This window comes from Rhinoderma darwinii, chromosome 1 (assembly GCF_050947455.1).
Source record: "Rhinoderma darwinii isolate aRhiDar2 chromosome 1, aRhiDar2.hap1, whole genome shotgun sequence".
Classification (NCBI taxonomy): Eukaryota; Metazoa; Chordata; class Amphibia; order Anura; family Rhinodermatidae; genus Rhinoderma; species Rhinoderma darwinii.
This window is the reverse complement of record NC_134687.1, coordinates 590365004-590381461: the sequence shown is the minus strand read 5'-3', so window position 1 is coordinate 590381461 and position 16458 is coordinate 590365004. Positions and strand designations below refer to the sequence as shown.

The window sequence follows — 16458 nt, the reverse complement described above, 5'->3', positions numbered from 1 at the left end:
CATTTACTGCGTCACACGCTATCGACAGCCAAATGCATGCATTGTTCCGATGTGCCCGACCATCCAGCGCCTTACAATGACGCTGATTGGCTAGCGGCGTGATTATATCATCGCGCCGCTTCCATGCTTGAAAGGCGCTGATTGATAGGGCAAGTCATTCTGCCCCGCCAATTAGCGTCATTGGACAACGCTCGTTCAGCTCCAGCAGACCTGCTCAGAAGAGAGCAGATCTGCATCGGCAGCGAACAGCGTGGGAACGGGATCATGTGAGTACGTAAAGTTTTTTTTTCTTTTTCTCATAAAACTGTGAGTGGCATTATCTATAGTGGGGGCTCTATCTACAGGGGGTCATCTATATGTGGGCCACTATATACAGGGGGGTCCATATGTGGGGATGTGGGGCACTAGCTACAGGGGCGGTCTGTATGTGGGGCACAATCTACAGGGGAGGTCTATATGTGGGGATGTGGGCCATTATCTACAGGGGGGTCTATATGTGGGGCACTATCTACAGGGGGGTCTATATGTGGGGCACTATATGTGAGACACTATACAGGGGTGGGCTATATGTAGAGAACTATCTATAGGGGTGCTATTTTTTAGGGTACTTTCCATAGGGGTGGGCTGTATGTGGGACACTATATACAGGGGTGGGTTACCATTGGGGCACTAGCAACAGGGTGGCTATATGTAGGGCACAGTCTACAGGGGTGGGCTATATGTGGGATACTAAATACAGGGGCAGCTATATGTGAGACACTATCTACAGAGGTGGGCTATACGTGGAGCACTATCTATAGGGGAAGCTATATGTAGGGCAGCACGGTGGCTCAGTGGTTAGCACTCTTGCCTTGCAGCTCTGGAGTCCATATGTGGGCACTATCTACAGAGGGTTGTATGTGGGATACTATCTACAGGGGCTTCTATGTAGGTCACTATCTACAGAGGCTCTATGGAGGTCACTATCTAAAGGGGGCTATGGGGGCACTGTCTAAAGGGGGCACAGTTTGTGTGTGTGACAGTGTATGGCGATATTATAGTTAAAGGTGCAGTGTACGGTGCTTTATTATATTTAGAGGTGTTGAGAATTTTAACTTTGTTTATAGGTGCAGAAATGTTTAAAAACTGAGAAGCTGAAGACATCTGAGCGGAAAACTGCAGAAATGGGTCATGGTCGGTAGAAATCCATCATAGATGTCTGGACCGGAGGGAGAAGATAATGACTAGAATCTGAGACGTCACCGGTGAGTCACTTAATGTAAATGTTTATTCTGCCTCAGTATTGTAGTCGCTGTGTGATCTGCAGCGAGATGATGGTGGTATGATTTTTTTTGTGAAACAGCATCTCCCAGCATATCCTCACCATTGTTCGGGCCATGCTGGGAGCTGAAGTTTTACGCCATACAAACCTATACGGCAGTGGTTGCACTACATTGAGTTGTATTTGTTCTGGTGTTGTATATATGTACTGATTTTGGTTCTGATGCTGGCTTGGTTCTGGTGCTGTATATGACATTGGTTTTGGTGTTGTGTATATACAGTATGTAATGAGTTTTGTTCTGTTGCTGTATATATGTACTGAGCTTGGTTGTAGTACTGTATTTATGTACTGAGGTTGGTTCTGGTGCTGTATTTATGTACTGAGGTTTGTTTTCGTGCTGTATATATGTATGGGCTTGGTTCTAGTGCTGTATATATGTACTGAGCTTTGTTCTGGTGCTATATATATGTGCTGAGCTTGGTTGTAGTACTGTATTTATGTACTGAGGTTGGTTCTGGTGCTGTATTTATGTACTGAGGTTTGTTCTGGTGCTGTATATATGAATGGGCTTGGTTCTAGTGCTGTATTTATGTACTGAGCTTTGTTCTGGTGCTGTATATATGTACTTAGCTTTGTTCTAGCACTGTATTTATGTACTGAGCTTGGTTGTGGTACTGTATGTATGTCAGAGCTTGGTTCTGGATCTGTAGTTATATAGGATATATTTATAATAACAAAATTGCAGGGTAGATGGAATTGTTCTCAATTCATTGTATATTTAATGGGAATCTGTCAGGTAGATTTAATCCCTTGAACTGCCACCATGCGGTAATACATGACCTGACAATATTTCCAAACATTCCCTTGTATGTTTTTTTCAGATGCAGCAAAATCCTTAAAAACCACTTTTAATATGCTAATTACACATTAGGGGGTCTTGGGTCATGGGGCAGTGCCGCTATACTGAAGAGTCACATAGTCCTGCCTCCAAACCCACCTTTCCATGTTTGAGTGACATCTCCCTGGCTGATACAACTTTCTCAGATGCGCCATTGCCTTGTGGCACTATACACAAGGGGGGGGGGGTCTGTGTGGCACTATACACAAAGGGGGGCTGTGTGGCACTTTACACAAGGGGGAGCTGTGTGACACTATACACAAGGGGGAGCTTTGTGGCACTATACACATGGGGGAACTGTATGCCACTATTTATAAGGGGAGGGCTGTGGCTCTATCTACAGGGGGCTGAGTGTAACACAACCTACAGGGGTCTGTGTGTGGCACTTTCTACTAAGGGGGGGAGGGGCTGTGATGAACTTTCTACTAAGGGGGGGCTGTGTGGCACTGTATACAAGGGAGGGGGCTGTGTGGCACTATATACAGTGTGAGCTGTATAGCGCTATATACAGTGGGCGCTTTTTGGTGATATCTACAGGGGGGCTGTATGGCACTATCTACAAGGGGGAGATGGGGGCGCTATCTACAAATGGGGTGTGACACTGTCTATAGGCGGGGCTATATAGCACTGTCTACAGGGGGGCTGTATGGCACATTCTACAGAGGGCACTATTTATAAGGGGCTTGTGGCACCCGGGGGGGCCCCGGTCAAGAGTTTGATATGGGGCCCAGTCTTTCCTAGTTATGCCCCTGCCCTGTATATAGTGTCCCACATATCGCCCACCCCTGTAGATTGTGCTCTACAAATAGCTCCACCTATAGATAGTGCTCCACATATAGCCCATCTCACTAGATAGTGCTTCACATATAGCTCCCCCTGTATATAGTATTCCACATATAGCCCACCCCTGTAGACAGTGCCTCACATATAGCCCCCCTGTAGATAGTGCCCCACAGGTATAGTGCCCCACATATAGCCCACCCCTGCATATAGTGTCCCACATATAGTCCACCCCTGTAGATAGTGCCCTACATATAGCTCCCCCTGTATATAGTCTTCCCCATCCCCACATATAGACCCCCCCTGTATATAGAGCCCCCACTGTAGACAATGCCACTCAATAGAAAAAAAACAAAAAACTTTACATACTCAACTTGGTTCTGTTCCCGCGCTGTCCGGTGGCAATGTAGACCTGCTCTCTTCTGAGCAGGTCTGCTGTAGCTGAACGAAACAAGCGGCGCGTCGTTGAAAGGCACTGATTGGTGGGGCAAGTCATTTTGTAAGATGCTGATTGCCCGGCCATTCAGCGCTAAAGCATGTATTTGTACCTGCGTGCTATAGACACATGTACAATTACTGCAAGAAGGGGTGGCTGTCACTACCACCAGGGCCCTCTCCGGTGCTAGAGACGCCACCGGGCATGAGAGGGCCCGGCCCATAAATGTTAGAGGCTCAGCGGCGAGTGCCCCGTAGTAGCGTAGCTACCGCTGTAGAACCAATAACAGCTGCTAGCGGAGCCACCGGGTATATGGGGGGCGTGTTGGCGGGCGACATGGGCCACCTCATACCACTGGCCCCGTAGCAGCCGCTATGGCTGCTACAGCGGTAGTTACGCCACTGATCCCGACCTGTCAGTTCATCCTTGATGCGACCTGCCAGATTTTAACAGAATGTTAAGCTTTGCTGTGCCATTGTAGTTCTGTGGCTACAGTGCATACAAACAGAGGAAATATGTCAGTCTTTCCTCTACTCCTTCCTTTTTATATCCAGTTTTCATTTTGTCTAAAACAACTGCATCCAAAACTGCATCAAAATGGCATGTATGAATCAAGCTTCACATAGCTGAAAATAAAGTTACCAAGTTGCAGTTCATGTATTAGACACTAGACAGTGCCAGAGATTCATTGTAGCGCACACACACACACACACACACACACACACACAACAGAATATACTTACTGACCGCATTCGAGCATTGTGCCTGCTTTTTTCAGTCTTTTACCTGGTTTATATTTTATTTATACAGCAGAAGATGCATCACAGTAAACCGACTGAGAAAAAATAATTATTCTTCGCATGATTGGATCAGGTCAAGTAACCCCTTACATGCTGGAGTTGACAGCGTAGGAAATGTGATCCTCTTGCGGCAAAGACTCTTTTCTCTCTATACTAATCAGTAAATTATCTAAAGGAGAAACAAAGATTAGATTCTAACTATCTGGCTAGATGTCCATGTCTTCCCTCTTTTGCAAAGGAGTAAAGAAAGGGATCAAGCAAGGACCTTTCCCGAAATCCAAAGAGAACCAGTAGCAGGAGACTGACTCAATTTTAGCTTTTCCCATGTGGCACTCTTTTTCTTTTTTTACCCTTAAAAAGATATGTTCTACTGTATGTTCCAGGTTGCCTTTCAAAGGTTCAGGTTCTGGTCGATCAGCACTGCTTAAAGACTATAGAAACCTATGAATGGTTTTTTTAATCATATTAAAGTAATGTATTTTATTTTTCTTAGCAATTTTTTAATTGACTGTTATGAATTTGTTTTGTACTTTTTACGACACAGCTTGTTTGTATACATAGAAGCTGTATTGTTCTCTTTTAGCCGATTCTGTCAGTTAAGCTGAACTGACGGCTTGGCTCAGAGTCGGTACTGCGTGTCCCTGAAAGACAGGATCCACCTAATCAGGGCCGGCGTCAGCACCCGGCGAACCCGGGCAAGTTCCCGGGGCCCACCGCTGGACAGTGATGTCAGGAGGAGAGAAGGAGTCCCGAGCAGAGCGCTAGAAGCGGCTCAGTTTTGGGAATCCGTCTCTGGGGAAGCCCCAGACATCACTGTCCATATATTGACAGTGTTGTCAGGAGCAGAGCAGTGTCCCAGGCAGAGTGCTAGTAGCACTCTGCCCGGGACTTTGGCTTTGGGATTGCCACTGACATCACTATCCATATTTGGACAATGATGTCAGGGGCTTCCCCAGAGCCGGAGTACCAGAGCAGGACCTTTAGTAGCGCTTTACCCGGGACATCAGCTCTGCTCCAGACATCACTATCCATATATGGACAGTGATGTCTGGAGCATAGCAGGAGTCCCTGACAGAGTGCTAGTAGTGCTCTACCCGGGACAATGGCTCTGGGGTTGCCCCTGAAAACACTGTCCATACATGGACAGTGACGTCCAGGGCTTCTCCTGAAGCGGAGCTGTGTGGCACTACCTGGAAGGGGCCCTGTGTGGCACTACCTGGGAGGGGGCTGTGTGGCATTATTTACAGAGGGCAATAAATTTATAGGGGTACAAACTGGGGTGGTAATTTCTATATGGGGGCATAAACAGGGCCTAACGTCTATATGGGGGGCACAAAGTGACATTTTCTGACATTTTACTGCCGACGTGAGTTCCCCCGCAAAGGGGCCTACTAAGTCTGTGTCGCCCAAGGGCCCACATAAACCGGGAGACGGCCATGCACCTAATAACGATCACATCTTAGTTGATAACCCATCGTTATGGGACCGCAAATATCAAGATTTCTCAAACCAGGTGACATTTGTCCAATCTTCACAAACGGGAAAACACACACACACACACACACACACACACACACACACACACACACACACACACACACACAAAGCAGCCTATAAAAGGGAAGGGAGTGGAGTCTTTCCAACCCTATCTACATATTGATGTGGTCTTCAATGTTTGATGTTCAGAGAGCCTCTTCTGTAGACGACTGCTGTATCACACATTTATTTGTGTAGGTGTCACCTTCCTGTCACCCACCTGTGGATATGATATAAATGTTTATGGTCTAAATATCCTTTTATACTTACAAATGATGCTGGTTGAATATATGGAATGTCGTTCAATCTAAAGCAGCAATGAGACGTTCACATCACAAATTAATCTGTGCTCACCTTTGTGTGCAATGATATATGTATTTTTCTAGAAATTTTTACAGTCAATTCAGTGTCTGCATCTGTTAGCGAGGTTTCACATCTCTGTAGCTCATTGAACATTTGAGTATGTGAGCGATCTATAATCCATTGGCAATCTGCTGCGAAGTTATCTATCACTCATCATTTTATAGATAGCATGCAGCAGGATGAGGGCCATGCTACTACTACTGTCAGATGTTATTGCTGAGCAGGTGGTATTGTTAACCTAACTACACTACTGTATGTAGTTACATAGTTACATAGTTAGTACGGCTGAAAAAAGACACATGTCCATCAAGTTCAACCAAGGGACGGAAAAAGGGAAGGGAAACATTTCTACACATAGGAGCTAATACTTTTTTGTTCTAGGAAATTATCTAACCCTTTTTTAAAGCCATCTACTGTCCCTGCTGTGACCAGCTCCTGCGGTGACTATTCCATAGATTCACAGTTCTTACAGTAAAGAAGGCTTGTCGCCTCTGCAGGTTGAACCTTTTTTTCTCCAGACGGAGGGAGTGCCCCCTTGTTTTTTGAGGGGGTTTTACATGGGACAGGATTTCACCATATTTTTTGTATGTGCCATTAATATATTTATATAAATTAATCATGTCCCCCCTTAGTCGTCTTTTTTCAAGGCTAAATAAGTTTAATTATTTTAATCTTTCCTCATAACTTAGATTCTCCATGCCCCTAATTAGCTTCGTTGCTATTCTTTGTATTTTTTCCAACTCCAGGGCATCCTTTCTGTGAACTGGAGCCCAGAACTGAACTGCATATTCTAGATGAGGCCTCACTAATGCTTTGTAAAGTGGCAATATTACATCCCTGTCCCGTGAGTCCATGCCTCTTTTAATACACGACAATATCCTGCTGGCTGTAAAGGATCTGCCAGACACAGCTTCTGTGCCGACGCCCGTGGGTAATCAGTCTGCACCTGCTCCTATGTCTGTGAGATTGACTCCATCTTCCACCACTCAGGATGGCAGGCTTAGGAGTGGGAGAGCCTATCACAGCCTGGCCAGACGGAGCTAGCTCCCGCCCACTGTCTATTTATACCTGCCTTTCATGTTCCTCCTTTGCCTGTGATTCTGCTCTGCTTGTTTCCTGGCTCTGCTGCTGCTGCTTGAACTACTGATCCTCTTCTTGTTATTGACCTTGGCTTACTGACCACTCTCCTGCTCAGCGTTTTGTACCTCGTGCACTCCTGTTTTGACTCGGCTCGTTCACTACTCTCGTTGCTCACGGTGTCTCCGTGGGCAGCTGCCCCGTTTCCCTAGCTTCTGTGTACCCTTGTCTATTTGTCTGTCGTGCACTTACTGAGCGTAGGGACCGTCGCCCAGTTGTACCTCGTCGCCTAGAACGGGTCGTTGCAAGTAGGCAGGGACTGAGTGGCGGGTAGATTAGGGCTCACCTGTCTCCCTACCCCGTCATTACATAATCACAGGCCCATATACCTAGTCTACCCTGGTCCCTGACACAACTATGGACCCCCTTGAGACCCTGGCCCAGCAAATGCAGGGCCTCTCCCTACAGGTCCAAGACCTGGCTCAGAGGGACAACCTGCATGATGCTACCCTGGTAGTGCCCCCCACCTCACCTCTTGAACCCCACCTCAAGTTGCCTGACCGTTTCTCAGGGGACCGGAAGACTTTTTTCTCCTTTCGGGAGAGTTGTAGGCTCTGTTTTCGCTTAAAGCCCCACTCCTCAGGTTCTGAGAGCCAGCGGGTGGGTATAATTATGTCCCGGCTCCAGGACGGGCTCCAAGAATGGGCCTTCTCCTTGGCTCCCGACGCCCCTGAACTTTCCACCGTTGATCTTTTCTTTTCTGCTCTCGGGCTCATTTATGACGAGTCTGACAAGACTGCCTTCGCCGAGAGTCAGCTGGTGACCTTACGTCAGGGTAAGAGACCTGTTGAGGAGTATTGTTCTGAATTTAGGAAGTGGTGTCTAGCTTCTCGGTTTAATGACCCTGCCTTAAGGTGCCAGTTTAGATTGGGTCTGTCGAACGCCCTAAAAGACCTGCTAGTTAGCTCTCCCTCTTCTGACTCCCTAGATCAGGTTATGGCTTTAGCGGTACGACTTGACCAACGTCTCAGGGAACGACGACTTGAATGTTTTTGTGCCTTCTCCTCTGACTCCCCCATGATGCCTCCCGAGGTTCCGTTGCTTCGTTCTTCCACGTAAGACTCGGATGTACCTATGCAACTCGGGGCCTCCGTGTCCCCCCAACAACGTAGAGAGTTCCACAGGAAGAATGGTCTCTGCTTCTACTGTGGGGATGACAAGCATCAAGTGAACAACTGTCCTAGGCGTAAGAATAAGCAGCCGGAAAACTTCCGTGCCTAAGTGATCATCGGGGAGGTCACTTGGGCGCACAGGTATTTCCCGTAATTTTATGAAACCTAATAAAATCTTGCTTCCCTTTCAGGTCTCTTTTGGTGGTAGGTCTGCTACCGGCAGTGCCTTCGTGGATTCAGGGTCTTCTGCTAATATTATGTCTGTGGAATTTGCTATGTCTCTAGCTATGCCATTGACTGATTTGCCTAAACCTGTCCCGGTAGTGGGTATCGACTCCACTCCTCTTGCTAATGGTTATTTTACACAGCATACCCCTGTTTTTGAACTCGTTGTTGGCTCCATGCATTTGGAGCAGTGCTCTGTACTGGTGATGCAGGGATTATCGTCCAATTTGGTTTTAGGCCTTCCCTGGTTGCAGTTGCATAATCCCACGTTTAACTGGAATACTGGGGATCTTACCAAATGGGGTAATGAATGCATGACATCATGTTTTTCTGTTAATTCTATTTCTCTCCCTGAGGAGGTGAAAACTCTACCTGAGTTCGTTCAGGACTTCGCTGATGTTTTCTCTAAAGAGGCCTCCGAAGTGTTACCTCCTCATAGAGAATATGATTGCGCAATCGATTTGGTACCAGGAGCTAAGCTCCCTAAGGGTGGGATATTTAATCTCTCTTGTCCCGAACATGAAGCCATGAGAGAGTATATCCAGGAATGCCTGGCCAAGGGTTACATTCGCCCCTCTACTTCTCCGGTAGGTGCTGGCTTCTTCTTCGTAGGGAAGAAGGATGGTGGTCTTAGGCCAAGCATTGACTACCGGAACTTGAATAAAGTCACTGTAAGGAACAAGTACCCCCTTCCTTTGATTCCTGATCTCTTCAATAAGGTTCAGGGGGCCCAATGGTTCTCTAAGTTTGATCTACCGGGGGCTTATAACCTTATCCGCATCAAAGAGGGGAATGAGTGGAAGACTGCGTTTAACACGCCCGAAGGTCATTTTGAATACCTCGTCATGCCCTTTGGGTTGTGTAATGCTCCTGCGGCCTTCCAGAATTTCATAAATTATATTTTAAGAGACTGCCTGGGGGTATTTCTTGTAGTGTACCTTGATAACATACTTGTATTTTCCAAGGACTGGTCCTCCCACATTGAGCATGTCAGGAAGGTGCTCCAGGCCCTTCGGGAAAACAAACTGTTTGCTAAGACCGAAAAATGTGTGTTTGGGGTGCAGGAGATACCATTTTTGCGTCAAATCCTCACTCCTCATGAATTGCGCATGGACCCCGCCAAGGTCCAGGCTGTGGCGGAATGGATCCAACCTGCCTCCCTGAAGGCGTTACAGTGCTTCCTGGGGTTCGCTAATTATTACAGGAGATTTATTGCTAACTTCTCGGTCATCGCTAAGCCTCTTACGGATCTCACTCACAAAGGTGCTGATCTCCTCCACTGGCCTACTGAGGCTGTCCAGGCTTTTGAGGTCCTTAAGAAGTGCTTTATCTCGGCGCCAGTGCTGGTTCAGCCCAACCAAATGGAGCCATTCATCGTGGAGGTTGACGCCTCCGAGGTGGGAGTGGGTGCTGTCTTGTCCCAGGGTACCAAGTCCCTCACCCATCTCCGTCCCTGTGCCTACTTCTCCAGGAAGTTCTCGCCCACTGAGAGTAACTATGATATTGGCAACCGCGAAATCTTAGCCATTAAATGGGCATTTGAAGAGTGTCGTCACTTCCTGGAGGGGGCTAGGCACCAGGTAACGGTCCTTACCGACCACAAGAATCTGGTTTTCCTAGAATCTGCCCGAAGGCTAAACCCGAGACAAGCTCGATGGGCGTTATTTTTTACCAGATTCAACTTTTTTGTCACCTATAGGGCTGGGTCTAAAAATATTAAGGCTGATGCACTGTCGGGTAGCTTCATGGCCAGCCCTCCTTCGGAGGAAGATCCTGCTTGTGTTTTGCCTCCAGGTATAATCATTTCCTCTATTGATTATGATTTAGTCTCCGAAATTGCAGCTGATCAAGTTTCAGCTCCCGAGAACTAAAACGGAGAGGACTAATCAGTCTCTAGAACAATATTTAAGGTGTTTTATCTCTGACTGTCAACATGATTGGGTCTCATTCATTCCCCTAAGTACCCTTAGCCGGAATTGCAGGGGAACAAACAGCTTGTTCTCAGGAAGGTTCCCGGGAGCTGAACCTTGATCAGCCGCAATTTTGGAGACTAAGTCAGATTCATGGGTGAGGGACCTCGTAACCTGGGACAAGACAGCACCCACCTCGGAGTCGTCAACCTCCACGATGAATGGCTCCATTTGGTTAGGCTGAATCAGCACTGGGGCCTAGATAAAGCACTTCTTAAGGACCACAAAAGCCTGAACCGCCTCCGGAGGCCAGTGGAGGAGATCAGCACCCTTGCGAGTAAGCTCCGTAAGAGGCTTAGCGATGACCGAGAAGTTAGCAATAAATCTCCTGTAATAATTAGCAAACCCCAGGAAGCACTGTAACGCCTTCAGGGAGGCAGGTTGGACCCATTCCACCACAGCCTGAACCTTGGCAGGGTCCATGCGGAATTCATTAGGAGTGAGGATTTGACCCAAAAATGGTATCTCCTGCACCCCAAACACACATTTTTCGGTATTAGCAAAGAGTTTGTTTTTCCGAAGGGCCTGGAGCACGTCCCTGACATGCTCAACGTGGGAGGACCAGTCCTTGGAATACACAAGTATGTTATTAAGGTACACTACAAGAAATACCCCCATGTAGTCTCTTAAAATCTCATTTATGAAATTCTGGAAGACCGCGGGAGGTATTCGAAATGACATTCGGGCGTGTTAATGCAGTCTCCTACTCATCCCCCTCTCTGATTCGGATAAGGTTATAAGCCCCCCGTAGATCAAACTTAGAGAACCATTGGGCCCCCTAACCTGATTGAAGAGATCAGGAATCAAAGGAAGGGGATACTGGTTCCTTACAGTGACTTTATTCAAGTTCCGGTAGTCAATGCATGGCCTAAGACCACCATCCTTCTTCCCTACGAAGAAGAAGCCAGCACCTACCGGAGAAGTAGAGGGGCGAATGTAATCCTTGGCCAGGCATTCCTGGATATACTCTCTCATGGCTTCATGTTCGGGACAAGAGAGATTAAATATCCTACCCTTAGGGAGCTTAGCTCCTGGTACCAAATCGATTGCGCAATCGTATTCTCTATGAGGAGGTAACTCTTCGGAGGCCTTTTTAGAAAAAACATCAGCAAAGTCCTGAATAAACTCAGGTAGAGTGTTCACCTCCTTAGGGAGAGAAATAAAATTAACAGAAAAACATGACGCAATGCATTCATTACCCCATTTGGTAAGATCCCCAGTATTCCAGTTAAACGTGGGATTATGCATCTGCAACCAGGGGAGGCCTAAAACCAAATCGGACGATAATCCCTGCATCACCAGTACAGAGCACTGCTCCAAATGAATGGAGCCAACCATGAGTTCAAATACTGGGGTATGCTGCGTAAAATATTAGCAAGTGGAGTGGAGTCGATACCCACTACTGGGACAGGTTTAGGCAAATCAATCAATGGCATATCTAGAGACATAGCAAATTCCACAGACATAATATTAGCAGAAGACCCTGAATCCACGAAGGCACTACCGGTAGCAGACCTACCCTCAAAAGAGACCTGAAAGGGAAGCAAGATCTTATTAGGTTTCATATTTACGGGAAATACCTGTGCGCCCAAGTGACCTCCCCGATGATCACTTAGGCGCGGAAGTTCTTCTGGCTGCTTATTCTTACGCCTAGGACAGTTGTTCACTTGATGCTTGTCATCCCCACAGTAGAAGCAGAAACCATTCTTCCTGTGGAACTCTCTACATTGTGGAGACACGGAGGGCCCGAGTTGCATTGGTTCATCCGAGTTTTCCGTGGAAGAACGAAGCAACGAAACCTCGGGAGCCATCACGGGGGAGCCAGAGGAGAAAGCACAAAAACGTTCAAGTCATCGTTCCCTGAGACGTCGGTCAAGACGTACCGCTAAAGCCATAACCTGATCTAGAGAGTCAGAAGATGGATAGCTAACTAACAGGTCTTTCAGGGTGTTCGACAGACCCAATCTAAACTGGCACCTCAAGGCAGGGTCATTCCACCGAGAAGCTACACACCACTTCCTAAAGTCAGAACAGTACTCCTCAACGGGTCTCTTAACCTGACGTAAGGTCACCAGCTGACTCTCGGCAAAGGCAGTCTTGTCAGTCTCGTCATATATGAGCCCGAGAGCAGAAAAAAAAAATCAACGGAGGAAAGTTCAGGGGCGTCAGGTGCCAAGGAGAAGGCCCATTCTTGGGGCCCGTCCTGGAGCCGGGACATATTTATACCCACTCGCTGGCTTTCAGAACCTGAGGAGTGGGGCCTTAGACAGAAATAGAGCCTACAACTCTCCCGAAAGGAGAAAAAAGTCTTCCGGTCCCCTGAGAACCGGTCAGGCAACTTGAGGTGGGGTTCAAGAGGTGAGGTGGGGGGCACTACCAGGGTGGCATCAAGCTGGTTGCCCCTCTGAGCCAGGGCTTGTACCTGTAGGGAGAGACTCTGCATTTGCTGAGCCAGGGTCTAAAGGGGGTCCATAGTTGTGTCAGGGACCAGGGTAGAAAAGGTATATGGGCCTGTGATTATGTAATGTCGGGATAGGGAGACAGACAGGTGAGCCCTAATCTACTATGTTCAGGACCACAGTGTATGGTGCTATTATATTCAGGACCACAGTGTATGGTACTATTATACTATTATATTATTTTTTTATTTATTATTTTTTTTTTTTTTTATATTTATTTATTTATATTATATTTTTTGATTTAATCATATTTTGTTGTTTTTAATTTTGATGGGGACAGTCAATGGAGACAATTTTATAGACATACATTGTATTGTATTATTGATAACGATATACTGTTGACACTAAGTACCCTGGTCCCATTTGGGAGCACTAGGGGTAATAGGTGTATTACTACTCGACAAATACTATTGGTTAACAATCCCTTGATATAGAGGGTTGGCTCTGATGTTGTAATACACGCCCTGAGGAAGTCACGTCTGTGACGAAACATGTTGGCAATTCTGTGACGTCACATACCGGTGAATGGCAACTTGGAGGTAACTAACCCACATGGATACTATGCATGAGACTTGGACGTAGCACATGATGAATGGACGGAAAGCTGGGAAGCTGCGCACTCCTGCACTCCTATTTGGAGTTAAGACTCCTTTGAGCTGGATACAAGGACACAAGGATATTTCACCTAAGTGTGAACCTTACTGGCAATACAAGCTGTCAAAACTGGGAAACGCATTGCTAGCACTTGCCCTGTTGTGGAGGATACAGCTCTGACTTGCCACTTCCTGCTTTTGCTTGTCTCAGGAGGGGATTCGGTCCTGTGGACTCTCACATGTTGGAGTGTCGACACACCTGCTGCATGATTATCTTTCCCTGTGCTGGGAGGTTACAGAGGAACGGCACGGAGTGGACTGATCTCTATCTGCTGCCTGCAGTTACTTTACACTGGAGCTTTGAGGAGACACGAGAGCTTTATTTTCTCATGGAGTGACCTGCTCGTTTTCATCTGTAGAGAACCCTATGGACTTCCACATATACTACCTATTGATAAGTATATACTCTTGCATATATTCATGTGTTCTATGGGTTCATTGCATGTATATCTTTGCTAGTAAGCCCATCTGTATACTGCTATCTGATCAGCAGGATTGCTTATATCCATGGATGTTATGTAATTTGTAAATGACCTTGGTTAGTATGTTGCCTCCATTTACTACATTGTATCTGATTTATCCACTTGTGTGGCCTGTATTGAAGTAACTTATTACTTGATACTATTTGTTATATGGCCATGCTAAATGAGAATTTTTCTTAAATCTGATTTCTTTGCCATTCATTACCCGGCCGGGTTTGTGATGTCTGTTTGTAGGTTTTTGTGCAAGATTGCATAATTTTAAATATATATATAAATAAACTTTTGATAATTAAATTGCGACTTTATTGAGCCGAGTGCCTTTTTTACCAGGTTTTGTTTTTTCTTTTCCTTACATTTCCATGTCTGGTTGGCACCGTATATATATATATATTTACATATACTGAGCTCTTTAGTCCAGAGATCCTTGTTCTTTTTGTTTATATATGGTACTATTATATTCAGGAGCACAGTATATGGTACTATTATATTCAGTAACACAGTGTATAGTACTATTATATTCATTAGCACAGTGCATGGTAGTATTATATTCAGGAGCACAGTGTATGGTGCTTTTATAATTAGGGACACAGTGTATGGTGCTATTATAATCAGGGACACAGTGTATGGCGCTATTATAGTTAGAGATGCAGTATATGGCGCTATTATATTTAGGGGTGTAGTTTGTTTATAGGTGAAGAAATGTTTGAAAAGTGAGAAGCTAAAGACATCTGAATGGAAAACTTCTGAAATGGGGCATTGCTGGTAGAAGTCATCATAGAGATCTGGACCAGATGGAGACGTCACCTGTGAGTCACTTAATGTAAATTCTGCCACTAATGAGTACTGTAGTCATTGTATGATCTGCACCGAGACAATGGGTGGTATGATGTTTTGTTTTTTTGAGGCTGCTAGTGATGTAGAACAGCCAGGGGGATGTCAATCAAGATCTGGGGGGCGGCATTTAAATTTTCGTCTCAGGCAGCAGAAAAGCTAGAATTGGCCCTGTTGTAAAGGAGCAAAGCCCCCATTTTAGTATTAGATGACCACGCTCTCTAGGAGCTTTATTATACTGCAGTTCACTATCACAGTGTAGAGTTGGGCTGTAAAATGACAGTGTGAAATGGCGAGGACTGTGCTAGCAGCCCGCTTATTTAAGTGGGTCTGGCAGAAGGGGGTTAATAGCCATTACTATCTGCCAAATATATGATTGTTTTATGTAAAAGCTTCTTTCTCTTCTAAAATTTCACTCAGACAGGAGACGGGAGGAGAGAGAGAATTTTATACAGAACAGACCCCAGGAAAATGTGTTACTACAACAAACTTTTCCTACGAGTGCTATGATTAGTTGTCATAGTGATCATGTTATTGGTCCCAATGATATCACTAGGACCAGAGGCTGTTCTTAACGTCCTGATCCGGGTGTTGGGGCTGCTATGTTGGACACAAACGCCAGCAGAATGGACCTAAATATAAGTTGTTTCTGCACAAAGCCTAGCAAATGTGGATGTATATTTACAGTAGGCGGTCCTGAAGTGGGTAATAAAAATGCAATTTTTGTTTTTGTATATAAAGTTGTTGGCTTTATTTTTCTTTATATATTTCTTTAAAAGAAAACATAGTAAAAAGAAAATCTAAAAGTTATTAAAATATATAAAACATACATAAAATGAATTTTGGTGTAAAGAGAATATAGTTAAGGTTTACAGGTATATCATTTACAGAGCCAAACAGGCTACAATTTAGTTAAACATAAAAAGTGGATTAGGCATATTACACAGTTATTACCCATGAGAAATATAGGCACTTAAAATGCTATTGGAAAATACATTATTAATGAACGTTAACAGTAAAAAAGGACTCAAAAGAAATAGAGTTTAGATATATTACTAGTGTAATATATTAATGTAAGTCTTACCTGGTATGGGGAAGTGAAATGCAGAGACAGAGATGTTGCAACTCTTCTTGGTGCTTCTGAATATATAATGACAATGAGAAAACTTATAGCAGAGCTGGAGAGTTACACTCGCTATGTCAAGACTGACCAATGGCTATGAGGATACCGGATTTCTGTAATGGCCAATGAGTGACTCAATTGCACACACCTGCCTTTGGCTTTTAGAAATGACCAAACATTAAGACTGAATTCATACATTGCAATAAAAATGCATTTCTTTGCTGTAAGCGCACCAAAACCGAGCTATTTCTCTGCGATTTTTAGATAATTGTGGTAAAATGGAAATACTTACTGTGCAGGCGGTAAACACTAAAGGTTTGAAGCTTCTATAAGGGCAGCGCTGGTGATCCAATCAAAAGCTCTTTCTATGCTTAAGATATACAAAAAATACC

At 45.3% G+C, this 16458-nt stretch overlaps 1 protein-coding gene across 1 annotated transcript in view; it reads right to left on the bottom strand.

The window, feature by feature from the left end:
* LOC142662002 (uncharacterized) overlaps window positions 1-16084 on the bottom strand; it is a 65230-nt gene extending 49146 nt beyond the window's left edge. The window contains exon 1 of the mRNA XM_075839805.1: window positions 16028-16084. The gene's annotated coding sequence lies outside the window, so the exon portion shown is untranslated. The remainder of the gene's footprint in view (window positions 1-16027) is intronic.
* Between the last annotated feature and the right edge of the window lie 374 nt (window positions 16085-16458).